This window comes from Canis aureus, chromosome 11 (genome assembly GCF_053574225.1).
Source record: "Canis aureus isolate CA01 chromosome 11, VMU_Caureus_v.1.0, whole genome shotgun sequence".
NCBI classification, from domain to species: Eukaryota; Metazoa; Chordata; class Mammalia; order Carnivora; family Canidae; genus Canis; species Canis aureus.
The window spans coordinates 58199048-58209177 of record NC_135621.1 but is presented as its reverse complement, the minus strand read 5'-3'; the positions used below and the strand labels follow the sequence as shown (position 1 = coordinate 58209177).

The window sequence follows — 10130 nt, the reverse complement described above, 5'->3', positions numbered from 1 at the left end:
ATTCATGAGAGACAGGCAGAGAGAGAGGCAGAGGGAGAAACAGGCTCCGTGCAGGGAGCCCGATGCGGGACTTGATCCCGGGACCCCGGGGTCACGCCCTGGGCCGAAGGTGGGTGCTCAACCGCTGAGCCCCCCGGGGGTCCCAGCTCCCCTGCTTCCTAACAGCGTGGGCACAGGCAAGTTACATCATAATCTGGCAACTCCCCCCCCCTTGTCTCCTGCAGCGGCTGCAGGCTCGGGACCCCCACCCCGCGGCGCCCCGGGACGCGAGCCCCGCCCGCGCAGAGTCCCCGCCTCCCGGCCCGCGGGGTCCTAGCCGAGTGCGTGCCCCCCCCCCCGCCCCCCAGTCACCGCTGGAGGACCGTGACCCGGAGAGGGGAGGGGAGGGAGCGTTCTCAGGGCCTCCGAGCCCCCCCCCCCCCGCCCCGGGGGTTCGGGGTCAGCGGCTGTTCCTGGCGCGGGTGTCGCCCTCCGGGAGCTGCTGGGCCCCCCTCCCCCCTCGGCACGTCTGAAATTTACTAGAAGCCGGATTCCTGCAACTGTGACAGCAGGTGTGATCCCGCGGGCACCCGCCTTCCTGCTTGAAATGCGCAGCCGCTTGCACTTGCTCGGGGGTGGGGGTGGGGCTGGGGGTGGGGGTGGGCACCCGGGATTGGACCCCCTAGTGCACCCTGTGCTCCAGAGCACGTCCTAAGGCCCAGATGTTCCAGCCCCCTTTCCTGGCCGGAGGCAGAGGCCCAGACAGCACTGGAGGGAGAGTTGAATACAGGCAGGCTTGCTTCCCCCCACCAAAAAAAAAAAAAAAAAATCCGAAGGGAAATATCAGAAAGGGAGACAGAACATAGAGACTCCTAACTCTGGGAAACGAACTAGGGGTGGTGGAAGGGGAGGAGGGCGGGGGGTGGGGGTGACTGGGTGACGGGCACTGAGCGGGGCACTTGAGGGGATGAGCACTGGGTGTTATTCTATATGTTGGCAAGTTGAACACCAATAAAAAGTAAATTTATTATAAAAAAAAAAATCCGAGGGGAGCCAGCACCCTGGTGAAGGCCATCAGCCCCCAGTGGCGGGCGGAGCCTGCGGGGTGGTGCTCCTCAGCCCCGGCTGCTCAGGCGGGGATCACTACTTCTCCCCATCTCAGCCTCCCCACCTTCCCATCTGGGGTGCTCAACAACAGCAAGAAGACGTTCAGCACAGTGACGGGCTTCCTATTCCTCCCTGAACCACCTAAAACCCTGGCGCATCTGTGAGAAAATGAATTTATCTACTCCTCAGGGACCCTGAATCGGGCTGGAAAGGCAAAACTATGTCCCCGGCTCTCTGCTAAAGGGCACCCGCTAGGCCCCGAGGCGTTTTTTCCTGAATTACAAAGGAGGCCCGGCTCAGATGCCTGTCATAACACACTGCAGCAAACAAGGAGCCACCAGAAGTTCCCATTCATCTACAGAATCTTTGAAAATCCTGTCTTGGGTGGAGTGACATTTGGTAACAATAAAAGCAGTTCACTGGGCAGGCAGCCCGAGTATGGCCCAAGCTGTCCCTCCACGGATTGGGGCTCACCTCTCAAGGCTTCCAGGAAATTCCCAAGAATGTCAGGAACCCTGTCTGGCCGTGGTGGGTCCCAGCCCACGCCCACCCAGGCTTCCTCTCCACCCGGGTCACAAGAGAAGGTGCCTCCTTAACCGAACTTTCTTCTCCTGAAGACTGGCCAGGCTCCTTCACCTTTTCCCACAGCTCAAGCTGAGCAGGGTCAGTGTTTGAGAGTCCCCAGGCCGAGCCACCCACAGATCCAGAGTGTGTATCCCACCAGTTGTCTGGGTTCCTGCCCAAATCAGATTCTAGGGGCGGAATCCTGGGTGGAAAACCCAAAAAACATCACATCAGCTCTGCAGCAACAAGTCTGAGTTAACAAACTCGCTACTCCTTTTTATAGTTTTATTTTTTTTAAAGCAGCAAAATAACAGCTAATATTTGTAATGTACTGTTAAAGGAATACATACTTTTTATAATTAACATCTCATGATTGCCCATAACATTCTTACAGAGGTGGTATGGAATTTTATTTCCTTTGCCTCTTCTTTCTCTGAAAATGTAATTTTCACTCTTTTTTTTGATAGCAGGCACCACTGAAAAATAATACAGGACTAAAGTAGGATGGAATTACTCAGTGTTTTGTACTGTGTGAATGTACTGACGACAAGAAGCAAGATGAAGGGGACACTTGGGTGGCTCAGCAGTTAAGTACCTGCCTTCGGCCCAGGGTGTGATCCTGGAGTCCCAGGATCGAGTCCCACATCGGGCTCCCTGTGTGGGGCCTGCTTCTCCCTCTGCCTGTGTCTCTACCTCTCTCTCTGTGTCTCTCATGAATAAATAAACAAATCTTAAAAAAAAAAAAAAAGAAAAGCATGATGAAGAAGGGAACTGCCCTGCAGGGATGCCCTTCATTCCTATCCATGGGTTCCTTCGACAACTCTGGCAACATTGATGTTGTTAAAAAACAAAACTCATCCACGTAAATTTAAAGATCAAATTGGCTTTATTCAATAATTCATGAATTGGGCATCATCCCATCCAGCAGATAGAAAGAAACTCTTTTGAACTGCAGAAAAAGTTTTAAAAGGCAGAGAGAGAACAGGAAAAAGGAAATTATTAGCAAAGAATGCCTTATTTCAGGCAAGGTCACCCTGGTAAGTGGGACAGAGTGTCTCTCAGTGGGGTACCTCCTCGAGCTGACCAGGAAACTCCAGGTTGGCCGGTTAGAAATCACATTTCGTAGGGGATTGAAACCGTAGTTAGGTTAGGTATTGAGCCTTGGTTTGCTGACATGGACTTTAACATCAGTGACTCCATCTTGAGGTGGTAGTTTTCTTAATAGCAGGGTGATGAGAAATGTCAGCAGCCTCGCATTGACTTACAAACTACTCTGTGGCCTAAGAAGAAAACTTTTTTTTTTTTTTTTTTTAAGTAGGTTCAATGCTACTTGAGGGCTTGAACCCATGACCATGCCCCATGCAGGGCTTGAACCCACAACCTTGAGATCAAGACCTGAGGTGAAATCAAGAGTTGGATGCTTAACCGACTAAGTCACCCAAGTGCCCCATAATATACGTATGTATGTACATATACACATGTATATTTATGAAAATAAATGCACTCAGCAGTATTCTTTTTCCTCCCTTCCGAACAGTGCTTCACTCTAACCAAGGAATTGTTCTAGTTATTTGAAACAACCATTTTTATTTGCCTATTAAAATTTTCACAGGATCAGACTTCAAAGATAGGATAAAGGAACTCCACATCTGTCTGCTGTTTTACACATCTTAAAGCACTTTCAAATAAATTTTTTTTTTCAATGTGATGACCCTTCAGATCACCTGTGACTTAGGCAGAATGAATATAATTTTTCCTGGATTACAAAACTGATATTGATGTGGATGAGGTGACCTGTTCCAAAACCTGCCTTGGGGTTAGAAACCAGATTTTTCAGCCTTTGGCTTAGGTTTGGTCCCAGCTGCCTCCTTAGAGATTTCCAGGATTTTTTTTTTAGCTTCCCGAGAAGGGATTACTGGTAGATGATATGATTGCAAATGTCTGTATAAATCTAGTCTGTCCAAATCACTTCAGATAGACAGTCGTACAGACACACACGCTACACAAATTTTTGAAAGTTTTATCTATGTCAATTTCATTGTACTTTTTGGTAAACTGAGCATTTAAGTTGTTACTGTGAAAGGGATATCATACCATGACCCAGAAGGATGGCGAAAGGTTCTCGTGGCCAGGTGTGTGTCCTGTGTGTAAGCCGCACAGCGCCACAGGTGAGCAAGGGCCATTAGGATGAATGAGTAGCTCCTGGGGAAGCTGGGACTTGGTTCTGAGAGGATTCAAGATTTTCTGAAAGATTGGAAGGACAGGTGGGCTGGATGTGATTGAAGCTCCACACTGGGGTAGAGGTGAGGCAAGATGCACCAGAGAAGGGTGCCCCACGGCTAAGGAAACATCTGGGTTGGATCTTGGTGCTCTGCTGACCAGGTCCTACTACATGTGGGAGTCCATGGACGTGGTAGCCAGGAAGTAATGAGCCAGAGGGGAACCCCCTCGCCCTGGTCCCCTTCGCGGTCTGGAGGACAATGTCTCTAAGAGGGCTGGTGTGAAGAGATGAAGAGCTTCTTAAGAGGATGCGTACTTGGGGCCTAACGTCTGGGTCTGGCAGCAGCATTGGTATTTTATCTGACCAGCTGTGTACTTAAAATGTTTCTGAATTATGATTCCTCCCTTTAGAAGGGGCCTGGACTCCATAGTTTACTATAGGTTCAAGCACTGCCTATTGTCTCATTTTTAATAACTTCACTGAGATATACAGTTGGCATGAGTTTGAACTGTGTGGGTCCACCTTTATGCAGAGTTTTTTGGATAAATTCAGGGCCGTACTGTAATTCTTTTCCTTATGATTTTCTTAACATTTTCTTTTCTCTAGCTTACTTTCTTGTAAGGATACAATATGTAATACCCATAATATACAAATGTGCGTTAATCTATTTGTTATCAGTAAGGCTTCCATCAACGGGGCCATTGGTTAAGACTTGGGGACGTCAAAAGTTATGCCTTTTGGATATAAGTTTGGATTTTAGACTGCATGGCGGGTTCAGCACCCCAACCCCCTGCATTGTTCAAAGGTCAACTGTAATCAACATGCAGTAAAAAATGTACTGTTTTAGAGTGTAGAATTCAAAAAATAAATAAATAAAAATGTAGAATTCAGTGGTTTTTATCGCAGGGTTGTGTGTCGATCACCGCTGTGGGATTGCAGAACCCTTTCATCACCTCAAAAAGAAACTTTGTACCCATTAGCAGTCAATCCCATTTCTCCCTCTGCCACTCCCAGCCCCTGGCAACCACAAATCTTTTGTTTCTATGGATTTGCCTATTTTGGACATTTTCCATACTTGGAATCATACAACTTGTGGCCTTTTATGTCTGGCATCTTTCACTTGGCATAACGTATTTCCAACGTTTGTCCATACAGCTGCATAAGCTTCCATTGTATGGGTACACTGCATTTTGTTGATCTATAAATTGGTGGACATTTGGCTTGTTTCTGCTTTTTACATATTATAAATAATGCCAATATGAATATTTGTGTATAAGTTTTTGTGTGGACATATGTTTTCCATTTTCTTGGGTAATATTCCTAAAAGTGGGATTACTGGCATTACTGTATGGTAACTCTGTGTTTAACTTTTTGAAGAACTACCAAACTGTTTTTACAGTGGCTGCAGCATTCTATAATCCTACCAGCAATGAATGAGGGTTTTAATTCTCCACATCCTGGTTGACATTTATCTTTTTTTTTTTTTTTTTTTTTATCTTAAGGGGTATGAAGCAGTTGTTTGGTTTTTCATTGTGGTCTTCATTTGCATTTCCCTAATGTCCCTTGATGTTGAGAATCTTTTGTGTGTTTATTGGCCATTTGTATAGCTTCCTTGGAGAAAAGTTTATTCAAATCCTTTCCCATTTTTAATTGGGTGTCATTTTAATTGTTGAGTTTCTGAGTGGTTTATGTTTTGGATACAAGTCTCTTAAATGATTTGCAAATGTTTTCTCCATTGGGTTGACTTTTCTTTTTTTGATGGTGCTCTCTGGAGCACAAATTTGAAAGTCCAATTTACATAAGTTTTCTTTAGTTTCTTGTGGTTTTTGGTATCATACAAATCATTGCCTAATCCAAGGTGATAAAGATTTACACCTTTGTTTTATTTGTAAGGGATTTGTAGTTTTCACTCTGACATTTAGGTTGCTGATCCATTTTGAGTTAATTTTTTGTTAAATGTAAAGAAAGGGTCCAGCTTTATCCTTTTGGATGTGGTTATGGAGTTGTCTAGAGCTGTTTGTTGAAAAGACTATTCTTTCCCCCATTGAATTGTCTTGGCACCCTTGTTGAAAATCAGTTGACCATAGATGTATGAGTTTATTTCTGAACTCTCCAATCTCACTGACCTTTATGACCTCTATTTTATGCCAGTACTACCCTATTTTAATTCACTGTAGTCTTATAGTAAAATTTGAAATCAGCAAGTTGGAGGCCTCCAGCTTTGTTCTTTCTCAAGCTTGTTTGGCTCTTCTGGGCCCCTGGCATTTCCATATGAGTTTTAGGATCAGTTCAATTTTGGCAAAAAAGGCATTTGGGATTTTGAAATGTACTGTGTTGACACTGTCAACCAGTTGCGGGAGTGTTGCCAGCCAGTTTAAAATGATTTGTTCCAATCCATGAACATGCACTGTCTTTTTATTTGTTTAGATCTTCTTTAATTTCTTTCAACAACATTTTGTGGTTTTCAGTGTAAAAGTCTTACATTTTTTGCTATACTTATTTCTAATCATTTTATTGTTTTTGAGAATGGGATGGGAACAGGGCAAGTTAAAATACCACAGAGCTTACTGTTCTCACAGAGATTCAGTCATTTTTACTGAATAAATGCTCTTCCAATTGTTGTAAGCCTTTGGTTAATTTCCAGAGTTTTGAAACAGTTGATTTTGAGAATTTTTGTTAGTGTTCTCATTTCTTTTACAGAGAAATGGATTTTTATAATTCTTTTCTCTGATGTGCTAGAAATCAGAATTATCCATTGTTTATATCATTGCCTTTCTTAGATTACCTGTCTGGTCTCTGAGGATATTAGAGATACAGAAGCAAGTGACTAGCAAATAAGGAGGTATGATACAGAAATTCATTGTACCATGGGGCGTCTTGGTGGATGTCATATATTAACAGATATATTGGGCCCAAATTCTCATCACTGAGGTCACAGACAGAGTGGTAAAACTAGGTCTTAGAAGTTGTTCCTCAGTGAATTAGAAGTGAGAGGGCAATGAGTGTCTAATAATAAGGCACATTTTTCATGTTTCTTGGAGGAAGCTCACACGAGAAAGACTATTATTAAATCCCAAATCTAGGAATGACAAATGCATTTCAAGTGTCAACTTTAATTAATTCATAATACTAATCTGGAGCTCAGTGATAAGAAAATTCTGTGATCATATGTGGCCTTAGTGCCAATCACAGTATTGATCAGGTCCAGCCAGGAAATAGTGGCCACTCAAATTGGGTGAATGAGGAGAATTTAATAAAGGGAAGCTGTGAGCAGAGCTAAAGGAAGTCTGTAAGGGAGTGGTGCTAAACATAGGACAGAAATTGTGATTCCTACTCCCAGGCCTAAAGGATCTTTAATAGGATTGATTGAAGAAATGAGAGTTTTAGTGCTTAATCTAGAGTTCTTTTTTTGGCCATTTTTTAGTACCGAATATGAGATTTCTTGTAGTAAAATCAATACTTTGTCCTTAAAAAGTCCAGAAGTTCTTTTTTTAAAAAAATATTTTATTTATTTATTCATAAGAGACAGAGAGAGAGAGAGAGGCAGAGACACAGACAGAGGTAGTAGCAGCCTCCCTGCGGGGAGCCCATTGTAGGACTCGATCCCAGGACCCCAGAATCATGACCTGAGCCAAAGGCAGACTCTCAACCACTGAGTCACCCAGGTGCCCAGAAGTTCAGAAGTTCTTAACTAAAAAGGCTCGGGAACATTTTTAGAGCAAAACAAATACAATTTATTATTAGCTTTTATCAAACATTTCAACTTTATCTAATATAGTGAGATTCCACATTACCAATGATTTTCCTATAGATGTCCTGATCTTGCTCAATTTTCACAGTAAATAAATCCCTATTGCAAGGTTTGAGAGTCCCCAAGCCCATCCTGACTTTTGACATCAAGCTTGGGGGTTGTCAAGACAACCCTCACATTCAATAATTTGCTGGAAGGACTCACAGAACTCATGAAAAGCTCTTATACTCACAGTTATGGTTTATTACAGTGAAAGGAGGATATGCATAAAAATCAGTGGAGAAAAGAGGCACATGGGGCAGGGTCCAGGGGAATTCCAAGCATGAACTTCCATTTGTCTTCTCCCAGTGAAGTTGTGAGTAGTGCTAACTCCTCTCAGTAATGTGTGATGATACACATGGACTATTGCCAATTAAGATGCTTGAGTTTTGGTGTCCAGAGTTTGGTTGATTTTTTTTAAAGATTTTATTTATTTATTCATGAGAGACAGAGAGAGGCAGAGACAGAAGCAGGCTCCCTGTGGGGAGCCTATGCAGGACTTGATCCCAGGACCCCGGGATCACGCCCTAAGCCAAAGGCAGATGCTCAACCACTGAGCCACCCAGGCATTCCATGTCCAGAGTTTTTCAGTGAGCTTGGTCATATAGCCATAGTTGGCCATTCACCTGGCTGACCTGAGTCTCCAGCCCCTCCAGAGGTCAAACCACTACTGTGTGGCCCAAGACTCTTCCCCTTCACCAAAAATTGCATTGTCAGTGTAGACTTTCTGGTAATGGCCCAGGGTCCTCAGATAAACAAAGATACCCTTATCAAGCAGGGTATTCCAAAGTCTTAGATGTTAACTCACAGAAGTCAAGGGCAAAAGCCAGACTTCTCTTTGGGTAAGGTTAATCCTTCACTATACAAGCATGCACTGAGGTTATAGAAGCCTAATATGAAAACAGAATGGAGGAAACCCTACAGGCAGGCAGACATTGATAGGGATTTTCCTTTTGTCCTTTAGCTCAGTGATATTTTTTAGTGTATAGAAGAATTACTTGATACAAAATTTTGAATACTGGACATCATGGACTATATTTTAAGGAATTTTGACTTTACAGGCTGACTCTTAAAAATACCTTCTCAATATTCCCAACTCCTTGCAGAGTGAGACACATAGACTCTTGCTGCCTTAAAAAAAAAAAAAAAGCAAAGCAACATACAATAGTACCCTAAAAAAATTAAATTGTTTTTACAGAAGAATTTAATCTCGAAATTTGGTTTCTGTTAGTGCCGCAATTAAGATACTAGCCATGAAAATGTGCTAAGTCGTACATTTTTTCAATTAATTTGCTTATGATTGTGAAACAAATTGCTGGGAACTCTGGGAACCATTTTTGGGGTATCTCTTTCTGATGTAAAGTTGACTAGAGAATGGGGAAATTATGTGTCCTATAAAATTACTTAAGAATAAAACATTTGGGGATCCCTGGGTGGCGCAGCGGTTTAGCGCCTGCCTTTGGCCCAGGGCGTGATCCTGGAGACCCGGGATCGAATCCCACATCAGGCTCCTGGTGCATGGAGCCTGCTTCTCCCTCTGCCTGTGTCTCTGCCTCTCTCTCTCTCTCTCTCTCTCTCTGAGTGACTATCATAAATAAATAAAAATTAAAAAAAAAAGAATAAAACATTTGACTTTCTTAATCTTACAGAATTAGAAAGTTTACAAAGTAATTTGAAGAAAACTTTATGACAGTTTTTATTACAAGTAAAATGCAACGTGTTTTCTCTATTTCTCACAAAACTTACTCCTTCAGAAGTGTTCTATGTAGTTACTCATCTTTGATGAGCATGTAACAGACCTGGGTTCTGCATTCTGAGCTGAAATATTGTAGATCACCTTGATATAATTTATCAACAAAAAGCATTTTCCCCATAAATCTTAATGAATTAGCAATGAGTTTCTGTAGTGGAAAGGGTTTTTTTCTCCTTTGTTACCTTTTGATTGATAGCCTGTCCTTCACAGGAGCCATGTTTGAGGAAAATAGTGATTCTCACTAATGGTTACATGCAGCTTCTCCCTCTCACAGTGTGAAGACAAATAACAAAATATATTAATACCAATAAATATTTTTTGTATGGCATGCCAGTAATTAACTTTGCAAATTTGCTCTTCAAAAAAGAAAGAAAGAAAGAAAGAAAGAAAGAAAGAAAGAAAGAAAGAAAGAAAGAAAAATAACCTTTGTTACACAATAGATCAATAGTTGCCAGACTATGATTTCACAGACTAGGAAAATTACCAAAATTTTGGGAGGAATTGATATAGAGTTGCCAAGTATTTTCTTTTGCCAAATAAAGACACTATGAGAGGAAAAAAGTCCCCTAGAACCTAATAGCAGGATTATTTCATGAACGAACATTTTTGGAGTTAATATATAAGTTGATCAATATGTTTTGCTGATTTATTTTTCTTGTTTTTCTGCTTACATCTTACTTTTTCTGTCCAGGTTCCAACCTAACCTTTTGCACATG

At 42.6% G+C, this 10130-nt stretch overlaps 1 long non-coding RNA gene across 1 annotated transcript; it reads left to right on the top strand.

The window, feature by feature from the left end:
* The first annotated feature begins 267 nt into the window (after window positions 1-267).
* Window positions 268-2380, top strand: LOC144324147 (uncharacterized). The gene is made up of 2 exons (XR_013389561.1): window positions 268-551; window positions 1142-2380. It is a non-coding gene; the product is annotated as an uncharacterized LOC144324147 (long non-coding RNA).
* Window positions 2381-10130: the final 7750 nt, after the last annotated feature.